The sequence below is a fragment of the Aulonocara sp. 'chitande type north' Nkhata Bay genome, linkage group LG2, assembly GCF_057382095.1.
Source record: "Aulonocara sp. 'chitande type north' Nkhata Bay isolate Kocher_YH1m ecotype deep benthic linkage group LG2, A_spYH_male_GT1.1, whole genome shotgun sequence".
Taxonomy (NCBI): domain Eukaryota; kingdom Metazoa; phylum Chordata; class Actinopteri; order Cichliformes; family Cichlidae; genus Aulonocara; species Aulonocara sp. 'chitande type north' Nkhata Bay.
The window spans coordinates 30,230,469-30,255,795 of record NC_141345.1 but is presented as its reverse complement, the minus strand read 5'-3'; the positions used below and the strand labels follow the sequence as shown (position 1 = coordinate 30,255,795).

Here is a 25,327-nt window from a genome sequence, read left to right as displayed (position 1 = left end):
ACAAGCATGTTGGTGCAGGTGGCAAAACCCTCTGTGTCGGTGAATACCTATGGAAATGGACACGTTTGCTGTACCATAAATTTGCTTTAAGATATGCCAGTATATAAGATATGCATATTACTGGTCAACTATAAATACGGTGTCGTACTAGTGAAGTCATTTAAACCTCACTGAAGCTTTTTTACATTTTTATTTTATCATAAAATATTTTCTTTCACCCATCTCAGTGAGTATTTTTGTCTGTGTTTCCCAGCTGTGGCATTTTGTGCTGCCCACGCTATCAGATTTAAAGGCCATCTCTCTGAAGGGAAGCAAACAGCACAAACAGCAGTGAGGACTACAGTGACAGTTAATGTATTGCAAAATCCCAAACTATTGTGCATCACCACCAACAGCTATTTAACTCATCAAGCAGCAGTAGGTGAAACGCTTTTTGCAGCAGACAATACGGCTTGATGAATGAGTCAGCAGCTTGTGAGCTGACAAAGCACCCTGTAATAAGAGCTGTAATCAAGTTCAAAGTAACTTTGCAGTGCATTTGGCTTGTTGTTCTGAATCCCAGAAGGGAACAAGGGTGCCTGGTCTGATCCATCTGTCCCTGCATCAGGTCGTCCAAAAAATCTGAGAGAAAGATGGGGGATGAGCTGACAGGAAAGTGGGGATGAGAGCCTTTGCTGGCTGCCAACTTGGCTAAACACAGCAGCACTGCAGCGAAACACATCTGTGTATCCATGTGGTCATTTCTCCGACTTCACTGACGAGGCAGCAGGAACGTAATCATTAATATTCAGGGTTTACTCCTCTGTTCTGCTCCATTTCTCGCTAAAAAACAAAACCAGATTTTGTTGGACTACATCAAGGATTAGCAAAGCATTGAATATTAAATATAGATGAGATGATTAATGCATACGGTTGCTGTTTCTGAGCAAGGGCTCCATTAATTAACCCCCACCACCGTTAGCAAGTGTATTGGCTGCTGGTGGGTGTGTGGAGTTGCAGATGGCAGGGGAGCCTTCGGGAATCCGATGTGGGCTATTTGGAGCTGCTGTGTTGGCGAGGTTTCACTCCCACTTAGTTCCCAGGTCTTCATGAGAGCTGTAAATTTTCACAGGAAACCAGTAAAAGGGTGCTGATAATACTGCAAGAGCAGGAAAGGCTTGAAAAGTTTCTATGGAAACTAGAAGATATTTCTCAGCTGTATATTAAGGATTCATGTCGCTGCTCTAGAGAGCGTTAAAGCCAAAGCTGAGACTCTCCGAAGGTCTGCGTGGCTTTGAATCTCGATGTTCTTCAGGGAATCGATCTGCTCTATGGACACACTCGTGTGATATTGTCAGAGCCAGTTTTACAGTTGCTCCTTAAGTGACCAGCTGCTCCAGACATCACATTAAAAACTATGTCAGACCCTTCATAGATGGTGAGTAGCTTGAAAACAGCATACATACTTTTTTTTTTAAAGTCTCTGTGCACAGTCGCACCTTCTTTGCCGTACAAAAGGTGAGGAGCTTTTGAAGAAATCCCCACAACAAACGGCTCTGTGTTCTTTGATGCTTTGGGATTTTTAAGCCCACAGAAAAGAAACTGAGAAAATATATTGTGCTTCAAGTAAGAGCAATTGTTCACATGGTCAGAAATTCCCACATGTGTCTGTGGATTGCTTTGAGCTATAAGAAAAAGGTTTCCACTGGTTTCAAGGTTTATTGAACTTCAGTGCTTGTCTCAGTTGAGCCAAGACTTAAAATATAGGTTTTGTACTTCTTTTGCTCTCACTGCTTTATATCTAGGGCCAAAAGCATGCAATAGTAATCTATTTAAAAACTGCTAATGATTTTTTAGGAATTAACAAATTTACAGGAAATCTGATGTGCATTTGTACAGTGATTCATGAAAAGTTATGAATTGTACTGAAAGCTTGTGAGGATATCATGGAGCCACTGATCTTTGGCATCCTTGGAGCTGGTCAGCAGGTCAGTGGTGCATAACACCATTAATGACTCATCTATGCCGCTTGTGCTCAGGAGTCCATAAGGGATGTTGTGTCGTGAACTTTGGCCTGCATTAATGATGTTCAGTGTTAGATGGGTACATGCCCCAGTACTGCCGTTTGTACACACTCTTGTACCATCTGCCTCCATGTAACCTGGTCAAAGGACTCAGTTTAAACAGGCTTTAGTGAGTGGATTTGTTTTATAGGAACACATAAGGGAACTAATAACAAACCTGAAGTCTTCCAAAGCTAAACAAACAACTAAAGGCATAGATAACAAAAACTCACAAGCATAAGAAAATACAAAGTAAGAATATTAAGAGAACACTGTCAATAATATAGAGGTTGAACATAGGTCGCATCTCAAAACCGAAAGAAATCCTTAATACACAAAAATGACACTAGCCACTTTTCCTTAGTGTGGCCACAGAGTCCAAACGTTTTAGGATGACGGGGATCTTTTTGCTTGTATCAAATCATTCACAGAAGCTGGCAGCTCGGTCAGTAGATGTTGAAACTTTTCATTAAAACAGATTAACTGCTTCAAATTCTCAGTGTGCTTTCTGTTGTAAATCAGTATTGGTGATAGACTGCCTTTTTAGGTCAAACATGCTGTAGACTTTAATATTAACATGCTGCAATCAACACTGAAAAAAGCTTTTTCCTTGGATTATTTTTAGTGGGTCTTGACCCTGAGTCTGTCAGTGGACAGTTTACACGCCTGGTGTTTTGTTCCCAGTCTTCTGTCGGAAGCGATCATCAGTGCAACTGTCCAAAGAGCAGTGATTCGCAAGCTGGGCGGTCTAAAAAATGAAGGGAAACATCTCCTGGCAATGTGTTGCTGGGCAGAATGGAATTAGAGACAAGGATGCTAAACATAATTGCGTGTGACAGATGTTAATGGCCTTTCATTTAGACAATTTGCGATCTACAGTCTACAGCTGGACATGCAGGCAGAAATCAGACTGGATGCTCTTGGAAAACAACAAGTCATTATGTCACTGAGTGAACGTCTGCTGCCAAACGTGTGTGAAATCGCAGCCAAGGAGCCCACGGCCTGATAACTCCCTTGCAAATATATGAGTTAGACTGCTATCTGTGCACCTGTGTCTCTGTCAAGGCTTGTCATCCGCATTATTTTAAAATGTAAAAGGGAGCAATCACTAAGAATTGCAGGCATACTTTGCTGTAGTAGGAGCAGCAGAGGTGTGATGAACGAGGAATGACTTTTACAGAATAAGCTGCCATGAGATTTCGTGAGTCGAAAATGACAGCAAATTATTTCAGTGCAGAAAAGCAGAGCAGCAAACAGGAAGTCAGCTTAGATCCTTTCAAAGGGCATGTGAACTTTTCCACAGGTACAGAAAAAGCTGAGCAAGCAAAACAATAAAAGGTGTGCAGCACGCAAAGCACAAAAATACATCACGCATTCTACACCGTGCTCCTCTCCGACAACAGGTTGGAGGAACTGAAACTCCCGCATAGAGCTGAAAAGGTGCCATCTGCTTTAAGATTCCTGCCATAGCAGTGATTCATCTCCATTCACGCTGTGCTGGAGAATTACGTCTGACCCCATGAGGTTCCCCGCATGGAAAACAACAATAAAGGCAGCCAGCCTTCGCAACTGACTCTGTCCACACAGGGAACACTGATCTCTATACAGAGATTTCGCACACTCTTATCTCCTGGATGTCATAGATGTTAGGCTTGTTCCTCCAGCAGAGTAGATCTCATTTGAGTCACACCGGTGGTTTTTGATTCAGCATAAAGCCGATTTGAAGAGTTAGAATAAGACCTCAGTGGATCTCTGAAGGCTGGGAGTGAACACAGAGATATAAGAGGAGTTATAAAAGTTACAGGCAGATTAAAAACATGAGGATATTCAACACAAAGATACTAATAATACTGGTTCTTCATCTTATTGACTGACTTTTATAAGATGCGTGGTGACATATATGCTTACATTCTAAGCATATATCCAATATCCATATTGTTACAGACTGATTATAGTGAGGCTTTTACTGCTGATGTCTGCTGCAGTTAATATCTATTTAAGCATTTGTCATATCATTTATTTATTTATTTTTTAACTTACATTTCTCTCAATCCAATTCTCTCCGTCACATGTTGGGTAATAACCAGTGAATAACAAATGTCCATAAATCATGATATTTTCAACTGCAGCTGATATTCACATAAATATGCAACATGTGATTCAGTGGCTTGTTTTTTATTCCCCGGGTGTTTGTGCTTCCAAATTAAGCACAAGTGGTGCTGTGACGCACCACGATGAGACCGTGATGAGCGAGGTCTGTTGCTTGTATTGATTACAATTTTGCACTGTTGAGTTGTTTGACAAGCTAATAGCAGCACTTTAATGTTGAGGCTAAACAGGACCCCTCTACTGGGGTGACAGGATGTCTGTATAGGGCACCTTGGAAGCAGAACGTGATACCTTGTTTGCAGCACAGGATTGCCTGTGAGCATCCAATAGAGCAGGACCCAGGATGAACATGGCTGCATTTCAAAAGCTCCAGGCATTATTAGCTCTGCAAAAATTACTTCAAAAACAAACAGCAGATGTCTGACTATCCCTAACACCTCCATTGCTCCACCTCTTCATTATCAAATTAATGGTTCATTAGGATGACTTATAGGTTTCTGTAGTGAATATATTTGACACACTGTTTTAAACTCCTTGAGTATAATTTAGTATATTGTCTCACTAAGTGTACCACTGCCTCTGTCACCAAGTGCGGAGTGCTTAACATAATCACAAGTGGCCCCGTTTGTCCTGGAAATGATGCCAACTAAGTGTTGTTTTTGGAAGTTCACAATTCACAGAGCTCTCTCGATAGAGTGAACGCCGTTCTGAGGTTTATACAGACTGGCATTAGGTTTCTATCACTCTGCCTCCTTCGACAACTGAGAATTCAGTTGTTCCATCATCTAACCTATGCCTGCCTTGCAAAACAAGAACTTCATCGTCTTCCTGCTTACTGTAGGTGCACGACTGAGGCCTTATCGTGCCAGACATACAGCAGTTTTGAGAAGAAAATGATCGATCTAAAAGTGGCAGTGTTGTCATTCTAGTGTGTGTTCTATTAGACTGTTGAATCCATATTTTCTTCATTAAAAATTAAAGTGAATAAAACTTTAATCTCTAGCAATCCCTCAGTCTCCAGGAGAGATACTGTACAGAATAGAGACATCTTTCTAATCCATTTAAGCCATTTGTCTGGATTTCACTAAAGTTATTACCATAAACTAGATAAAAGCTTTTTTTTTTCTCCCTTTCTTTCATGGTCCTACTTACTGCACCACGTGGGACTGGTATAATCAGACAAACAATAAAGAAAGATCATTTAAAAATGATTACATAAAGATTTTTAGATACTGGCTTGTTTCTCTGAAGAGTTGCTGAAGAATATGCAAAAAGCATTTTTCTTACCCTTAGAGCTATAAAAATTAGAAATTGAAAAAACACAGATCTTGTTATATAAGTATATTTAATCTCTGACGAGTCCAAAATAGCAGGATAATTAACCAGAGAATTCTAACATTGTTAGCGAGTTATACAAGTTATGTTAGAAGTTCACTTTTACATAAACATTTTGGTCTAATTAGATCTTAGAGAATATTTCAGAATGTATGTGTAAGAATTAAGAAGCTTTATGGGGAGATGGTAAATTGCGTCATCAATAACTTTGAGCATCAGAAATATTCATTCTATGCCAAATATCTGTCCTCAACACGCCCTTCACCACACTTTCATCGGCTGATCAATGCTTAATTGAATATAATGAGTTTTGGGCACTGCCCCTATAGTGCTAATGTGCTGTCATAATCAAGTTCTCACCACTAGTGCCGTGTTTATGAGTCGGGGCCAAATTGGTTTTTCTCTGCACAAGGACAAAAAAGGAGCAATTCTGAATGCTGCATCTCACAGTGTCTTAGATAACACAGCATAACAGCTGCTGTTTCCTGTTGCACCTGTGAGAAAAGTCCTTTCTAGAGTTTTGTACCACGCTTTTAAAACCAGAGCTCTGTGAAGCCTAGGCATGAAATATTCACATGAACCTGCACTTGAGATTCAGGTAAAGAGATCTGAATTTTTTTTCTTGGAACAAAAATGTCTTGTTCCAGGACTACCAGCTCAGTTTCATACCAGTGAAAATTATGCAATGAGTTCTGAGAAACTTCCTTAAAAGAAACATATTTAAAGCCATGCAGTAATAAAAAGAGCACAGATAGAAAATATTTCACAGAATAATGCAAAAATAATTAGAAGAATCCTTGAGAATTTGAACATAATACAGGTTAACTTATTTAGAAAGGTATCAAATATCATGGTTTTGTCTCTCTCAAGATAAAAATGTTAGAAACATGGTGTCTAACCAGATATTTGCCCTGGATGGCAATACCTTGCTCTCTGGTAACACTGTGCTCAATCTTGAAGTCATTTTGTGTTCATATTAAACAAATATGTCTGTCTTCTGTCATTTGTGCTATATCTCTAAAACTAGAAACATCCTGTCTCAGACGGATGCTAAAAAACTAGTTCATGCATATTTCTTCTAGTCTGGACTATTGTAATTCATTATTATCAGGATGGCCTGGAAAATCCCTGAAACACTGTCAGTTGATTCAAAATGCTGCAGCAAGAATACTGACAGGGACTAGAAAGAGAGAGCAATTTCCCCTATACTGGCTTCTCTTCATTGGCTCCCTGTTAAATCCAAAATTGAATTTAAATTTTTCTCATCACATACAAGGTCTTGAATAATCAGGCCCCATCTTTTCTGACCTCATATGATACCCCCTTATATCACCCCATTAGAGCTCTTTGCTCTCAGACTGACGGTTTACTTGTGGTTTGAAAAGTAGAATGGGAGGCAGCTTTTAGGCCCCTCTTCTGCAGAACCAGCTCCCAGTTCAGGATTCAGGAGACAGACACTGTCTTTACTTTTAAGGGTAAGTTTAAAACCTTCCTTTCTCTGGCTCTCTTCCACAGTATTTCTTTGTGCTGTTTTCCTCCCCTCACCCCCAACCAGTCAGGGCAGATGGCCACCCCTCCCTGAGCCTGGTTCTGCTGGAGGTTTTTCCTGTTAAGTTTTTCCTTCCCACCAATGACTTGCTTATAGGTGATTATAATGTAGCTTGCCATCACCAGTGTGTGAATGTGTGTGTGAATGGGTGGATATGTAAAGCGCTTTAGGGTCCTTAGGGACTAGTAAAGTGCTATATAAATACAGGCCATTTACCATTTTACCATGATTATCTGATTGTTGAAGTTTTCTCTTATTCCAGGGTCTTTGCCTTACATTATAAAGTGCCTTGAGGCTACTGCTGTTGTGCTTTAGTGTTATAAAAATAAAATTAATATGGGAATAAAAAACAAACAAACAACAAAATGTTGTGATTGTCTTATTGGGGTTAAAGAGGGATTAATCAGGTGGGAGATCCTGGTACAGTGGTGCAGTTGGGAGAAATAATTCTCTTTATATAAAATCCCAGCTTGTACTGTGAGCTCCCCTGGATGTGTTTTCTGTGTGGTTAGCTGAGCTTTGTGACTGCTGCGGCCTTAAGATTTACAGATCTGCAGATTTAAAAACCCACATTCACACAAAAGCAAAGAGATTTAAGCTGATAACACAGAAGATGCAGAAGATCAAACAATTTTGTGATATTGCATTTCAGACCTTTAGGATATAAATTAACCTTTGTCAGAAACACTATAAATCATTGAGGATATGATTAGCTTTGACTGTCAAAGACTAAATAACTTTAAATTTGCATCCAAGGGAATGTTTCTGGCAAATCAGAAGAAATTTCCTGCAATAAGAAGCTCATAACTCAGTTATATACAGTTTTAAAAATCTACTCAACAACAAGAGAACAGTAGTATGCAGGAGATATAACAAAACAGTTGTACTATCCCTGCATTTAGGAAAAATGAAAAATGCCCTCTTCATTAAGTCCTTCTGTTGCATCTCTGCTTCAATTAGCTTGTGTAGGAGACTACTCTGCTGCACTAATGATGCTATAGTAGGCCCTGCCGGTCCGATAGAGCACATAGTTCACCCAAAGCCCCTTAAAACAGATCCATACTGGATTTACAGCAGCAGCCTGAGGGAGAACAACCACATATTTGTTGGCTGTGCAGCTACATCACAGTTTGCGAGAGCGATAGGCAATAAGCACACGAGGCGCACGTTAAATACATCTGTGTGTTTCATGCTGGCTGCTTTGCATTAAAAATGATTACCAACGATGATTACTTTCTTCGACTTTTGTTCAACCCCAAGGTGTGCTGATAGGCACAATGCTAAACAATAACCCTCAAGTGACTTAAGCCTGTAGAAGCAACTTCCTTGATAGCTTGCAGCCAAGGATTCAAAGGTGATAATGATTTTTTCAGGTTACTTTTTAAAAAGGTCATTTATCTGCATGTAACAGGATATTAACTTAATGATGGTGTACTAATTAAAAACTATCCTAAGACTCCTGTAGACTACTCTACGGACAAAGTGATTCTTTTTTCAGCTGATGAAAAGATGGCTATAACAGTGCTCCATCTCATCTGGTTGTGTAAATATGTAAAACTGACTTAAGAGCTCCATTCAGAGTTTAACATATTTATGTTACTCATTGCTAGGATGCAGCAGTCAGTGTTGCTAATTTATCCCGGCAAGTAAGTAAATCACTGGAGCAACAACACTCATCTAGAGCTCTAAAGCTTGTGTAATTATTACAAAACAGACTCTGTAGATGTGCAAAACTCTATAAAACATATTCTAAGTGTCACATGGTTGTGTTAGTATCCTTGGGCAAGACATCAAGATGTGTGCTAACATAATGACGCAATTTTCCCACGAGTGGACCACCAAGCAAATTCCCCTTGAAGGTCAGACTGTGCAATGCTCAGAAGTTGCCAGTTAGCATGTTAAATGCTAAAGTTAATGACAGTAGAATTATAAAATGACTGAACAAGTGTGGATTATTTTAAAGGAGAAAGTCTCTTCCTCTCTCTAAAACGAACATGACAGCACTGATTAGCTTTCCAAAGTTGCATCTAAACAACAATGGCCTCTGGAACAATGTCATTTTGGACAGACGAGACTAAAGTGGGGGTGTTTGTCTGTAGCACAGCACCATGTTTGGAGAAAACCAACACTGTCACGAGGGGCAGGACAGACTCACGTGCGGACTGCGAATCACAAATTAGAGTTCTTTATTCACACAACACCAGGTGCTCTATATACAAGTGGGGGGAGAGGGTGTCCAGGGGTTCCAAGGTTCACAGGAAGGTGAAACGGGGTCTCCACTCTTGCACACAGCTCCTCGCACTCGTTCCATTCGCTCCTCATGGGGGATGTTCCTCCATGCACACTAGTCAGGCAAATCCACGTACAGGCTTAAGGGGACGGGGTCTATATGCAAAGACGAGATATTAATACTAAGAAAACACGAAGGAATACTCTGAATAATACAATCCGGAATTTCACTAACGAGGGTTACTCAACAGTCCAGCAATGAGATGCTCACAGCCACTGCCTCAAGTAGTGATAAGCAGACAAGGTGATGAACCACAGGTGAGTGATTTCTTGCAGGTGCAAGGGCCGGGGGGGCCCCACAATCAACAGGCAACACATAGCGAGCGCACAAATACCTCATAATAAATGTCAGCACTGTGGTGGAGGGGTGATGATTTGGGCATCTTGCGGTCATCGAGTCAACCATGAGCTCTTTTAGAGTCAAACGTGAGGCCATCAGTCTTACAGCTAAAGCTTGACCCAACCTGGAAAATGATCATAATCACAACAGCAAAGTTTTTGCCATTAAAGGTGGTTGGATAAACATGAGTTTAATACATAATTTTTTACATATATCTTCGTCTACAGTTCTTGTTGTGGCAAAGCTTAGATTTTGAAAGCTGACCATGGATGGATGGACTGATGGACTTTTGTAGTCGGAATTTCCAGGTTTTAAAACTCAAGGTTACAAAGCTACAAGATTCAACGTATTCTTTTTTTTTTTTTTTAATTTGATTCATTGTCTTCTGCCTTTCATTAATCATTCATCTTTATGATTAGATGGATGTCCAGTTTAAGAAAAGCCAACAAAATGAAACACAAGCAGGAATTTTCTTGCCTAGGCAGTTTTTTTTTTTTTTGTTTTTTTTACTCCAGAGAGCTGGATTGGTGTGAAACAGGAAACCTGATCCTCTAATTATCAGCAAACACAGTGGGACTGCATTCTTCATGCTGTTTGACATTTTGATTTGAGACAAAATAATGGAAGCAATCAGAAGCTCAGCCCGGCTCTCCAACTGCGCTCACAACCCATTTGTGGCATGTTTACACTCGGCTTTGAAGACCTCCACACTTCTGCTCGTCTGCTCCTGGGTGTGTCCCCATCACCACCGTTGTTTAGAAAAAAGCAAAAAGCCTGTAAATCATATGTGAAAAGAAAGTTATAACTTCCTGTGTGCTTGTTGTGTCTGTGTTAACAAAGTCATTAATGTCTATGTTATTAATTTAAAGACTGGTACCCTTTTCTACTCAATTTGAACACTCAGAGCCTGGATCGAATCACTGATATTCTGATTATTTAACAACCTGCTCTTTGTGATAATATAAAGTATAGTATATTACAAAAAAGTTAGAAAACGGGAGTAAATGGCTGTCATTTTAAAACTTAGTCGCTTTGGTATTAAGCAAATGCAGTAAAATGCATTGCAAAAGTAGTGAAAACACAAATACAGCAATTTCTGATACAAAATACTCAAATTTGTTTAAAATGTCTTTAATTTATTCCATTTTATAAGCTGCTTCTTATGTTATGAAGTTGGTTTTATAGAAGCAGACATGCACTTAGACAGTATTGTATTAATGGAGAGGTATGAGATATGACTTCTTTGTTCTCTGTCCTCTTGCCAACAGATAAAAAATCCACAAGTACGAAAGCATATTTTTAGTCTGAACAATAGATTTCTTTTGCAGGTGCATCAGTGGCTTTGATTTGGTCTTGATTATGGAACAAATGAGCCCTTCTGCTAATAAGACCAGTCCTTTCATGATGAACTGAGCATGTTTCTTCAGTTGTTTGTATTGTTTGCTCACCATGTATTGGTGTGTAGTAAATGTATTCTATTTTGATACCGAAAGAAAAAAGCACGTGGTCCGGTTTTTCATTATTTTGAGTTTAAAGATGATTTCCAAACTGTGAAAGTCACTGCAGCACTTAAAAAGATGAACAAATTATGCGTTTTGTTACCGATGCAGCAAGGTAGCTGAACTCTATTCCCAAAGGCTGATATTATTCTGAACGAACTGTTAAGTTCTCTGAGCTCGGTCTGCTCCATTTGAGTGACGCTGACATCAAATCTGCAGGTCGATACGACCTGACAGTACAACTGCTACCGCCGTCGCCTCAGACAGTAGTCTGTGTCCTCAGCTCACATCTGGTGTAGACTCATTCGTATAAATCCCCCAAATAACTGTGCAGGCAGGTTAGCAGAGCCCAGTCTTTCTCAGCTGCATATGTAGTTTTTTTTTGTTTTGTTCTTTGAGTAACCTACATTAGGGAAACTAAGCTACTTTTTATAGTTAACCTAAAACCTAAATCTATCCTATGTTGTTTTATTACAACAGAAGGTTTCTGATATTTTTTGATCCTGTATTGCTTCCACCTGTGCTTACTACAGATAGCACTCTTGATTTGAGGTTTTGACTTAAATTACCATATGCTTCGGTTATTGTGCATACATATTGTTAATGGGGAACAGTAGGACTGAGACCCAAACCGACACCGAACTTCATCCATCCATTCTCTTCTGCTTATCCTTATCAGGGTCACAGTGGGGCTGGAGCCTATCCCAGCTACCATAGGGCCAGAGGCAGGATACACCCTGGACAGGTGGCCAAAATAACACAGAGACAGAAAACCATTCACAGCTATGATTAGAATCACCAGTTAACCTAACCCCATTAATTGCATGTCTTTGGTCTGTGGGAAGAAGCCAGATTACTGGACAGAATATTTCCAAAAGTATTTACTCACCCATCCTGAATTTAGGTGTTCCAATCACTTCCATGGCCACAGGCATAAAAAATCAAGCACATACGCATGCAGACTTCTACTTCTACAAACATTTGTGAAAGAATGGTTCACTCTCAGGTGCTCAGTGAATTCCAGTGTGGCACCTATGCAGTAAGCAGTGTTGGGGAATAAAGGAATACATGTACCGGCAGTTTAAAATACAAAATATGAGTAACTGTATTCCGTTACAATTACCGTTTAAAAAGGTGGTATTCAGAATACAGTTACTTTTTTGAAATAAAGGGATTACACGGCGGTCTTTTCCTGTTTCATATGTTCGGCTATGCCCTCTCTATTTTTGGTAATTCCACGCCGGTGGAAACCCAAACAAAATACGCATTAAGAGGCTCAAATGTTTGTGTCTCCATCTCACGGCCCATGTCACCTCTACTTGCTGCCGCATAATGATGTGAAGAAATATTTTTTAAAAATTATTATTCAAAAAATGATTTAATATGCATAATAGGCAATAGGCAGGTGTTACAGGCATCGCCTTAAAGAATGTAGCCTCATGGGCAGTGTAGTCCGTGCTGCAGGGAGAATTGACTGCCCGTTATGTATCTTTGAGCGCGAGGAGGGAGAAAAAGGAGAGTCGAAAAGTAGGAGTTGTCATCAACTAGAAACGGGAGATGGAAGCATGTAAATATAATAATAACCACTGCAGCCAAAAAGTTTTTGGCTACAAGCCCGACATGGTACCTGACGTATTAGCCAGAGGTCCCTTTACTACGGTTCAGAGCCGCGGACCTGTTTTATATACGCGTGGAATAGTTTTATATACAAGATCGCTGCAAAAAGTGCAGACTTACCTAATATCCAACATACTGTTACTCATTTTATATTAAAATTTGAAAATGTAGTTGGTATTGGTATGGCGAGTAACCTTCAGTAATAGTAATAAATCACGTAGTTGTAAAAAGCATGTAAAAAGCATGATATTGTGGATATTAAGTAATCCAAAGTATTCAGAATACGTTACTCTCATTGAGTAATGTAACGGAATACGTTACAAAATACATTTTGGGGCATGTATTCTGTAATCTGTAGTGGAATACATTTTAAAAGTAACCTTCCCAACACTGCCCATAAGTCCAGTTGTGAAATTTCTCTGCTACTAAATATTTCAGTCAACTGTTAGTGCAAAGCTTTGTATGCAGTGGTATAAAGCACACCGTCACTGGACTCTAGAGCCGTGCAGCCGTGTTCTCTGGAGTCATGTTTTTCCATCTGCCGATCTGATGATTGAGTCTGGGTTTGTTGGTTGTCAGGAGAATGGAGTAGAGTTGGTGGAGGGGGGTTATGATCAGTGTTGCCAACTTAGCGACTTTTCAGACCCCTGAAGAAAGACGTGAAAGCGCGTATCTCTTTTACTCTCAACAAGCAGCGGGTGCTGTAACGCAGTCAGTTCTTCTTTTACTCTTTTACTCTAATGCTGTTTTGTGGATCACAAGGTTTAAAACTACTTATAAACACACACACACACAAAAAGTAACTCCACCAGTGCCTATTTCGGGTCACTTTTGCCGGTCCAAGCCCGGGTAAAGGAGCAGGGTTGGAATTGTGACTTAAAAAAAACAATAATTGCTAAAAGAAATTTAATTTGTAGTTCTAAATAAACTCTAAATGCATTTAGGACATTTTTTACTCACTTTATGTCTCTTCCACGATGTTATTTCTCTCTCCAACAACATAGGTTACAATTAGATTAGCATGAACAATTATGCAAATTAGGCGATGACGTCATTTAGCGACTTTTAGGACAACCAATAGCGATTTTCCTTACTGAGGAGTTGGCAACACTGGTTATGATTTTCAGGAGTTGGGCTCGGCCCCTTAATTCCAGTAGAACACAGGTGTGGAACTCCAGGCCTCGAGGGCCGGTGTCCTGCAGGTTTTAGATGTGTCCTTAATCCCACACAGCTGATTTAAATGGCTAAAGTACCACCTCAACATGTCTCGAAGTTCTCCAGAGGCCTAGTAATGAACTAATCATTTGATCCAGGTGTTGACCCAGGGTGATATCTAAAACCTGCAGGACATCGGCCCTCGAGACCTGGAGTTCGATACCCCTGCAGTAGAAGGAACTCTTAACGCTCCACCATACCAAGACAGTTTGAATTTCATGCTCCCAACTTCGTAAGAACACTTTGGAGATGGCCTTGTTCCAACATGACTACTGATGAGTGAACAAAGCAAGGTCCATAAAGGCATAGACGAGTGAGTTTGATGTGGAAGAACTTGGTTGCCCTAACCATGACAGAACACCTTTAGGATGAATTACAGTGGAGATCGTCATTGATTTAAGACTGTGTCAGGGGTTCAAGTGTTTAAAAAAATCAAATCCGGCTAAGATTAAACCCATAACATGAATATTTTTTAAGATTTCACTTAAACCACACCACATCCACCTAATACAAAGGAGGACTCACAGGAAGTGAATCACAGCGATGAGCCAACACAGTTAAACTTCTCATTTCAAATCAAGTGATTGAATCAACTACCAAGGAAAGTGGAACATACCAGTTACTGACATGTGACTGGGTGCTAAAAAAACTCACTCAGGGAATGGGAGCCTAAAGTGTCCAGTAGAGACCAGTACAAGTCAACTGCTTCCTGAGTGGACACCCTTTTAGAGACAACTAGTCCGTGACTCATCCGACTGTTTCCCAAACTGTAACTAAACTTAAGATTATCACAATTCCAGACCTTTTCTTACCCTGCAGAGAGGTAAATCTAGTTATGCTATGGCTATGGTTAGCATGGACTGGTATGTACCGTAAAAACTAAAGATGATTATTCTGGTAAAAAGGTTCAGTACTGGAGGGTTGCAGATTAACACGAACCTTGCGACACTGCAATCAATTTAATGTCTCTGGACCATATTACGCTTCAGCTGCCACCTTTTTTTGTCTCTTTGCTAATGTTAACCCAGGCTTTCAGCTGCAGGCTGTGCGTGAGCTCACTTAAAATTAACTGGTACATATATTTATCTTAGCACTTCACACACTCTCACTGCTGCTTGAGAGTTGTTAACATTAAAAAAAAAAGTAAAGGTGAGTGAGAAACCATTTGAACTCATTTTGTTTATTTAGATTTCAGCTCCTGTGTGAGTGACTGTAACCTTTTGTAAAGCACGATGTGTCACATCTTCTTCACTTCATCATAACTGTGTGAGTGTAGTTCAGTTCAGACACGTTTCGATTTTTGCACAATAATTGCAGTGTTTTAAAATCAAACCTCTCTGTCACATTGTGTTGTAAAAAGGCCCCAAACACATCACACTTGCAGACAAAATAAAAACAAAACAAAAAACCCAGCTGAAATTAAAATATTGAGGTTAAAATATCGAAAGACAAAATAGTCCAAAATTGACAAAAAGTCCTGAGATGAGGAGCAGCATGTGACACCACCATAAAACAAACAGATCAGAGCATCTTAAAAACAGAGTCTGGAATGTTTATAGACAGAGGGCTGATGGGAGATTAGATTAGAAACAGGAAGGAAATGAGACACGTGCACTTATTTAACACAAGTGAGACATTCAGACACACAGCAAACAAAACTGAAAGAAGACACTTGAGATTAACCAGAATAAAAAAGAAATAACAAAGGAAGAAACACGAAACATGACTGAGGCAGGAGTGGAGACAAAACAGTGATGCACAGTAAAAAACAAGAACAGTAAAGTAATCCAAACTGGAACCAAAAACACCCCGACTGTTACAACAGTAACCAGAACTCAAGTATTACAAGAAGAACTAAAGCTCTGCATTACTACACTGGAAAGTAAGACTATCGTCTTGGGTCTCGGGTTTGAATCCAGCAGCTGGTCCTGGCTTCCTTTGAGGATTTTGTATGTTCTCTTTGTGCCTGCCTGGGTTCTCTTCAGGTACTCCAGCCTCCTTCCACTTCCAAACAGTAGGTCTAATGTGAGTGTGACTGGTGGTTTGTTACCCTGTTGGAGTGACAGACAGTTGAGCCTCACATCCATGGTTTGGTCAGTATTTGCAAAGTAGTGACATATACATCGATGATGTTTCAGTGAAAGAAAAGTCTCAACTGTGGGGCATGTTGCTGCAAATGTGTGCAGCTGTGTGACTGACTGGACCGTGCTACACACAAAAGGTCAACAGAAGAGCATTCCTATTACCCATTCTAGACGCTTAATAACCTCCTGAACACACAGCCGCTCTAGCAGCTGGTCACTGACTCCAGATGATGCATGCTTGGTGCAGAGCAGCACAAAGACAATCAATCACATGCACATGTAGTTCAGAGAGGCATTTTCTGTGCTGTGCACATGCACACAGCAAGTTAATAGATGCATAAATTGTTATGGAAATTTCCCTGCATGTTCAAAATGACACAAAGATAGCTCTAGGGCTGTCCACATGACAAAGAAAGCAATTGCTCTGAGCTGGATAACATGTCAGACTGTCAGCTGATAAGAAATTTGTTTAGGAGGAGGTTGCTGAAAGATGAGCATTCTCCCTGTTTGGTGTCAGGATGAGATTTTATCCATTTGGCAGAGTTTTGCAGTCAAAATTTGTCTGCAATATAATAGAGAGGATTCAGATTGGTTCAAGGCACTTTCCGGACGTGTATAAACAGCGTGATTTATCACCATTAGTCCTTGATATTATCTGATGGTAACAGTTAATGCGCTAATTGTTCATATTATTGTGTACTGGGTTAGTTATTTAAAGATGAGCCCAAAAAGGCTTGGAGTGCAGCTCAGTGTGGACAATGTGGTTCTTCGAGTCCCTGATACCAAAGGCGACCGACGGGGAAGGTTTGAAAACAGCTCTCAAGAGCTCAGTGAGAGAGTGAACCCTTCAAGTGGAACTAAGCTCCCAAAATATGATACATTGCCATGTCAGGAATCTTGTGAAAATAAGCCAATTCAATTATGATTATGAAGCCAATATCATGTTTTTACATCAGAGTGGGAGCACATGATTAATGCACTTCCATGTTTGCATTTATTTTTGTGAATCCTGGTTTGCACAATCAGTGGGAGTGCCTTCGGTCACAGTTCTCTTATTAATATGAGAATATTATGGGCATAACGTACTTACAGCCTAATTTTTAATAGAGACTTGGCATTTAATATGTGCAGAGTGGCTTCAAGTAGTTACAAGAGTCATGCAGCCATGATGATGGAGGAATAATAAAAAGTGTGGCAAAACGTCCAATAACAGCAGTGAAATAGCCTCCAGGGTTATACAAACAACCACTGTTTTTGCTGAACTTCGTCTAAGAGGCACTAATGTTGTGTTCACACATACAGAGTCAAAGCAGCAGCCTCTTTCTCTGTCACACACTTTTAAGCTTACATACATGGCTGGTGTTGTGCATCTAATTTATATTCTCTCCTTGGGTTGTGATAGGTTTTTGTCTCCTTTTTCCACAATACTGGTACACATATTAGTCAGTTACTGTATGCACACATGCCATTCTGGTTCAGTTTGGACTTGCATCTTAATTTTAATTTTAAGGAGTTTTATTAAATGAAATTTTAGTTTTCAGATGGAAACAAGCCAGATAAACTGGGTGAATTATGCTCTCATGCATCTTTATCTTATATTTACATTTTCACAAATCGGAAAGCTCCTCAGTTTTGTTGAGACCCCACAGCTGGTGAGCTTTGAGCTGTTAAATTTCTTGGCTTTAATAGAAATATGTATAAATAGCCTCCATAACACAGGAAAAAAAAATCCATGCATATCCTCAGCACCATGTGGGGCAGTGCAAGCTAGAATTCCAATTTTCTTATTTATTGCATCTAGTTTATGATAATATGTATCGCTTGCAAGTATTTTACAGCTGTTTATCCTACAGAAAATGAGGTGATGATTGAATATTATTAGCATTGGTCACTCCTTATTTATTAGATGCAATAAATAAGGAAAGGGGAGTTCTCCAGTGTACGAACCATTAATTCTTTTCTATGCATAAAGAGCCATTTTTAAAATTTTCTCTCAAATGCAGACAGCTGGATCAGATAATATTTGTTTGGTAGGGTCTCATAAACTTTTGACTTGGAGGAGTTACAAGCATCCACCGCACCCGTGATCTGTATAGCCACCAGAAAATGTTCTGCAACTTCTTCACAGGACACTGTGAACTAACCTAATTGAACAACTTTCTTTGGTTTCTGCTACAAGACCACAGCTATTAAGGTGCACCTGGGAGTTGTGTTCTGGGCAGCTTCCTGTGAGTTTAATTACATAGATGTACAGCAGGATTATAAAAGAGATGAGAAGAGCACACTCAGCGGGTCTACACTCATAAAATTAAAGGCTGGAAAAAGAATAATAACTATTTGTAATAATGTTTAATGCAGATCATCCAGCATGAAAGAAACAAATGTATTTAATATGCACTTCGTACATTTATTCCCAAACGGTTTCGAGCGGCAACTCAATACAAAACTATCCAACCCAAACAGCAGTCCCCCCGCCCCTGACCCCCATACTACTACAGAAAATAAGAGCTCTGTTTTAAAGACAGCAGGAATTGCAGCACAGTCAGCACAGAGTCTCCTCCCTCCTGACTGAGCCTCTTCATCATTTAGTCTTTTCGTGACATAGTCTGTCAGAGCGGAAAATTCTATATTTGCCATAGACATGGCAAAGCAGACAAAGTTAGCAAGCACACTGGTTTATAAGCTAGGAGATTATTACTAATATTTGTGGTTAACAGGAATATGTTTGATCTGAAGGAAGGAAAATAGATATAAAATCTGAAAAGGAAAGAAATGTTAGCTTCTCCAACTTTCCCTATTCCCTCAGTGTCCCCTTTAGGGCCATTTCATATTCCCCGAGGAGCTGTTTCCCGTTCGCCATGGGAATAGGGAATAGCTATAAAATATTTATTTAAACAACCCAAATGCCCCTGTGTTGTATGGGGCAGATGGTTTACTGATTTAGAAACAATTAACCAAACAACTGAACCATGTTCATGTTGCTTTGTCACTGCTGTTTCCAAGGTCACAGATGAATCGTCAGTCTTCCATTAAATATCTGTTTATACAAAGTGCCAGATTCTTTTGTACAGTTTTGCAATTTATATTAGCAGTTATATAAGTAAATAGGATTTTTGTGGTAATTATAAGCGCGTAAGGAAGTGCAGTTTCATTTGGCACCAGGTACAGACACACTAAGCTCTCACTATGGTGCAACGCGTCCATCCAAGATCATGAATGTCAATTAAGCCCATTTGATAGCGCTCCCATCATGTGGCGGAGCTGCATAATTAGTGGTTATAATTCAGAAACAATGATCTGGGCTCCAGCTGCCCACATTGGCCTCCAGGCACTGCACAGGATAAGATGAACGGCCCTGCTCACTGGCTTCACACAGCCAACAGCACCCATGGGTGAAGTCCAGAACCCCTGTGACAGGTTGACTCCGGGTCCCGTGAACAGATCCCGACACATCGTTACTCATTAGGTACAGGGTAGTGACTAATTAATATGCCTGGACATTAATCATTGTGTAATGAAGTGCAGTTTTTATTTTTATTTAATTTATTTAATTTTAAATTTGATTGCCACCAACATAGTGTGAAAAGCAACACAGTAACAATAATGCAGTGGAGTTTACATAAAATACCAGCAAATGTAAGACATTAAAGCACATGCCATAAGACTTTTACATTCCACATTATACCCTTTGTCAAGAATAACTGAAAAATGTGACTTGATTCTTGTCATTTTTGAGCCGGCAGGACATCTATACTGATATAAAGGGTTAGAAATAGAAGGATGCCACTTTGTTGGACTCCTCCAGATCACTTATTTTTATTGATATGTCAGTGTCTCTGATCGGACATCAATGCTACACTTTAACTGTGTTTAACCTCCTTAAGTTGTGAGAGAGACCGTGTTTTCACTTGATTACCTGTTATTTTACTTACGTTGGGAACCTAAACTATCAAATCCTGCAAAGATTTTGGTTTGGGTTAAAATATTCCTCTTCAATATTGTGTAGACTGCACGTTGATGAATCACTGCTGTGTTTAAATATGATGCCAATCATTCACAAACAAACATGCATATATCAGGAGAGATATTGCCATAACCCAGTAAGGTACAGACACAAGCAGCAGTATTTAAAAGACCAGGACTGACAGTTAGCTGAAATACATCATTATCAGTTTGTGCTACTTGTACCAAATTAAAATGTCTGCTGAGAACTATTTTGTGTATTTAGATCATGCTTGCAGGTTTCATCCACACCACTCCAATTGTTGAACTGTGAATAACAGCCAGCTCTGTGCAGCGACCTTTAAAAAACATGATGGTTGCATAAATTGATCACATAAATCTTTATCTGAACTCTCTGCCCCTTTCACAACTGGAAACATCGATTTAGAAAATTCGGTTTGTTGTAGTTTAGCAACCTGATCAGACATGCTTGATGCTTTACAGTAAAATGAAAATATGAGCTACTGCCTTTTTATTAATGCGCTTTATACATATTTATCTGTGCCCCATGCACAGATAAATATCCTTTTAACTGAAGCCGATCGTAGAGATCTTTTTGTCCGGCCTCTCTTTGTATCCCTGGTCACTCACAGACATCAGTCATCACTCAGGCGGCCCTCCCAAATGTTTTTGTTTACCTCGAGGAGGAAAATGCCGCAGTATTTTTCTTTGTCACGAAGGAAATACTGACGTGACAGAGTGACACCACTTCGACTGCAGCTCATCACTGAGATGACACTTCAGTCCTTTGCAGGATGCTTCAGTGTGTGTGTGTGTTTGTATAGTGTAGGAGGTGGTGGCGGGGTGTGGTATGTACAGACAGTTTTATCTGAACTACTGTTGCTAGGAGACATGAAAACCTTCTAGTAGAATGTTAATAAGTGAATCTTCTGATAGTTAAAGAAAACTTGTATCATTTATTACTGTCTTGGTTTACTATTCCCGCATAAGTGGACATACAAAATGTTTAGACTTTTACGAACAAGATTCATTTTTTAAATACATTTTTAATGATCACTAGATTTTTGGTTAATTTGGCTTTTCAGACAGAGATGCGCAGGCTAACGTGATTACTAAAAATACCAAAATGCAATTTCTCAGTTATTTCTACTTGTATCCAGCCTCTATAGTTGCACCTGCTTTATTCAGTTGCATAACAATCCCTGTAAGGCCCAAAATAACTTGAGTTGCTTTGCTTGTTGTGGCGCTAACTTCCAAATTTAAATTGAAAGCTTATGGTTTAGTCAAACTAGAATAACAATAGGACGGCAGTCTCCTTGCAACTAGGAAAAACAGTGGTTGCTCAATTACCTGACCGACCACTTTCAGTCAGGAGGTCACCTGGTGGAAGGTAACTTGTCTCCAAATAATTGCAGTTAGATTGAACCTGACTGCAGTCACCTCTCAGACAGAGAAGTAAAGATTTGCAAATAACTGCTGTCTAATTAATAAATGCAGACAGACACTGCAATCAGCATGACTCAGTCTGCAGTGATTAGGGACTCAACTGGTTCTATTCCTGTATAAAACCAAGGTTGCCATGTGTCTGTCATTTTGAAGTTAAATCGTCATCAGGCAGCAACTATCTGATCTGAATGGCAACAGATATTGCTGTATTATTGGGGCGACCGTGGCTCAGGGGGTTGGAAAGCGTATCTGTAACCGGAAGGTCGCTGGTTTGATCCCTGGGCTCTCTGTCCTGGTCGTTGTGTCCTTGGGCAAGACACTTTACCCTACCGCCTACTGGTGTTGGCCAGAGGGGCCGATGGCGCGATATGGCAGCCTCGCCTCTGTCAGTCTGCCGTAGCTTGCCTCCACCAGTGTGTGAATGCGAGAGTGAATGAATAGTGGCATTGTAAAGTGCTTTGGGTGCCTTGAAAAGTGCTATATAAATCCAATCCATTATTATTATTATTATTATTACAAACACATTGTATGTAAATGCCAACATGACCCCCATTCAAATGCAAACTGACAACTGAAAGCAGACGACTCCATCTCATTGCTGTTCCAACACTGTATTGTCGTACCAAAGTTGCTTTGAACACGACGACCTGGTCCCTGTATGTTTCAAAAGCGATGATTGTTCACGGTGCACGCGGTGGAAACAGTTTTGGTTATGCCGCAGTCTCCAGCCACTTTTTGTCCTAGTGTGACTGTCGCATTAACAACACTTATTTCTATCCAGGCATTCTAGAAAGTCACAAAGGATGTCAAAATACAAAATTCTAGGCCTCTGGCACTGGAGCACCTACAAGATTCTTCCACTTTATTATTTTTTTTACATTTGAGTTTTGACTAAATACACCTATGAAAATATCATCTGTGATACACGTAGTTTGTTTTAGTGATAATATGTTAATGATTTTCTCTTGGTTTCTTAAAGTACAAAAAAACTCTCTTCTCTTGGACTATTCAGCAGGAAAACTAAAGGAAAGAGAAAAGAAGAGCTCAGGGAGTCCATTAGAAGACTTTTGAGTGACATTTAATTGAATCAGACAACATAAAAGAGAACACAATGCACTGACACGATAAAAGAATAACAGAAATGCTTAATTCTAGCTCCAGAGAGTGATTTACTACAGCTAGCACGCATGGGTATTTAACGACATTCTAACACTGTCTTTAGATTTTACAAGCTGCTGCATCCCACAAAGAGAGAAATGGTCCATATTATTGGTGCTTCTAATGGCTTCTATCTTCAATTTGAGGCCCTGCACACCCATGTATTTTATTTCAACCAGTGCCTCAATAAGAAGTTTATATTGGTTATTTGGTTAGATTTGGGGGGGGGGGACAGCAATATAGCTTGTTTTGGGTTAAAATGTGACTTTAAAGAAGTTTGGCAGAAGTTGAATTGAGACCCCTTTTGAAATTTGTTATGATACAGTTAAATTTTAAGGTACCAGTGTTGTTTCTATGGCGTTCTGTCGGCAGTTAGGTCAAACCTTACGAGAACAAAAAGATGTAAGCTGGTTGTACCTTAACAGATGAAGTAAAGCTAGCTGGAGGTTAAGGAGGTGTCAGTTTCTCACAGGAAAAATAATTAAATTGGCTGTTTCAAAGAAAAATGTTTAGAACCTTTGCTGTCAGCATTTAACGTGGTTCAGTATTCATCTATGTGCTAAACAGCTTTTAAATCTCCAAGGAAGTGGTATTCTTTATCTTGGTGTTGAACTTGACAGATTCATAAATATTCAGGATGCAAAAAGATTAAGTAAGCTACTTGACAGCTTGAATTCATGACTCGTGACTCATTTTTCTCCACACTGTAATCATTTGCTTTATGGGTATTTATGTATTTATTATGGTTTGTGTCTATGACCCTAAAACCTCTATAGTCGTGGAAATTAGTTAAGAATGTATAAACTGCTTGTTATATCTTTGAAGGAAAATCATGTATATAGCATCAATAACAATGGTAAAACCATCATCATAATCTCGTAATTACAGGACTGGATGTGGTTTGACAGAATGAGCCATTATAAAACGAAGAAGAAATATCTGATGTTACCTTTATGCATCTTGTTTAGTGTCGAGGTTGTGTTTGAACAGCAGTCTGTGCTGATCAGCCAAATTCAATTAGGACCTTATCTCTTATTCACAGTCAATTAAAATGACAAAGAACTGTCACAACGCTGCAGACTGCCGTACCGGCTGCCTGCCGCACCAGCTGCCTGCCAGGTAACTTTTAAAGTCACTTTTACCAGAAAACAACAAACACAAGGCAACATTCACCACAGCACAGCAGAAGGGTTTGGTACTTGGGTTAAATGTGAGTCCATTTTTTTCCACACAAACAAATAAAACTTCTTTCTTCCTACTTTGGCCAAGTGTTTTGTTTTATTTTAAAGAGATCTCCTGATTGTTGGGGATTCTCTATTGTAATATCTTTATATTAGAGTAAATTAAACATCTTGAGGGTACTTTTGTTGTGAATTGGCACAATATAAATACTGATTTGCATTGAGATGAATTAAATAGTCATTTTTCAGCTACAGTTTTTGCGTGGAGTTTATGACCACTGTCATGAACCGAAGTTCCGAGCGCAGGCAGGACCCAGTAGCAGAACACACACACTAGGGTAGGAGCGAATAAAGAAAGTAATTTTTATTGCAACTAAAGGTGTCCCGTGAGGGTAGCCTGAAAAACAACGTATGGAACCAGAAGAAACCGAGGGACCGCGCAGGGAACGCCGAGAGCGGGGCTGTGAGAGGCTGTAAAACAAAAAGAGAGACAGATTACTGGGGTGCGGAAAAAAGGCAGCATACGAGGGAAGGTGGAGTGTGCGTCTCACGGTGATAGCCGGGCCGAGTGAACCAGAGGGGGGTGGAGCTCCAAAAGGGGTCGAGACGGCGAAGCTGATGGTGAACCAAATCTCAGGCGGACAGGTGGACAGGCAGGTGGCTCGTAAACAAAAACACGCCGAGTTGTGATCTGGGTACACAGGGAAAAAACAGTGTTAGGTCCGATGGAGAGTTTGTCATAAGAGTTCTTTTCCCGCAGGCGTACGTTACCGCTGAGAGGCGACTACGGACTGGCGTGGAGCAGCAGGTAGGGCAGGATTAAATAGTCCACCTGATGATCGCCTGGGATGGGATGCAGGTGTGGGGTTAGCAGCCACGCTCGTGGGCGTGGACATCCCAGCGGCACCCCGGACGCCGGGCCGCGGACCATGACAACCACAATGGATGATGTACTTTTAACCTCATGGTATCTTGAAGAGCAACTTCAGAAAGATGTTTTGAAACTGAAAATGACACAAAAAGAACATGCACAGAAAGTGAAAGTGAGTAAAAGGTAAAACAATTTACTGTTGTGCATACAATGTTATAAGGCTTTGGCAGTCTCTGTAATTAGAAAGTATTACTGGCGATTGTATAAATAATAGGAGTGACAAATGGTAAAATAAACATGTTGCGTCATCAGATTTTAATAAAATATAACACAATTGGAAGAGATTTTCCAAAATATTTGCAGTTACTTTTCAGAAGCTGCTTGGTGAGACATTCCCAGTGCAAAAGGCTCAGACAGTGTGTCGTCTTCTGTATGTTTTACTCTCAACTTAAATCGCCTTACAATGAGAACTTGAGAAATATTGAGCAGCAAACTTCCTATATATTTCCAGGCAAATGTTAGAACAAGTTAGAACAAAAGAGATGAATTCAGCTTGAAGTTCAGTCCCGCAGAGCTGTGGTGATGCAAGAACCTCATTTTAACAGAGCTTCTTTGAAATGGCACCGGCT

At 39.9% G+C, this 25,327-nt stretch overlaps 1 long non-coding RNA gene across 1 annotated transcript; it reads right to left on the bottom strand.

Moving 5' to 3' along the window:
- Positions 1–23,895: 23,895 nt before the first annotated feature.
- LOC147338165 (uncharacterized) lies at positions 23,896–24,820 on the bottom strand. Its single transcript, XR_015125032.1, has 3 exons — positions 24,599–24,820; positions 24,379–24,518; positions 23,896–24,298 (listed from the first exon to the last, which is right to left on the bottom strand). It is a non-coding gene; the product is annotated as an uncharacterized LOC147338165 (long non-coding RNA).
- Positions 24,821–25,327: the final 507 nt, after the last annotated feature.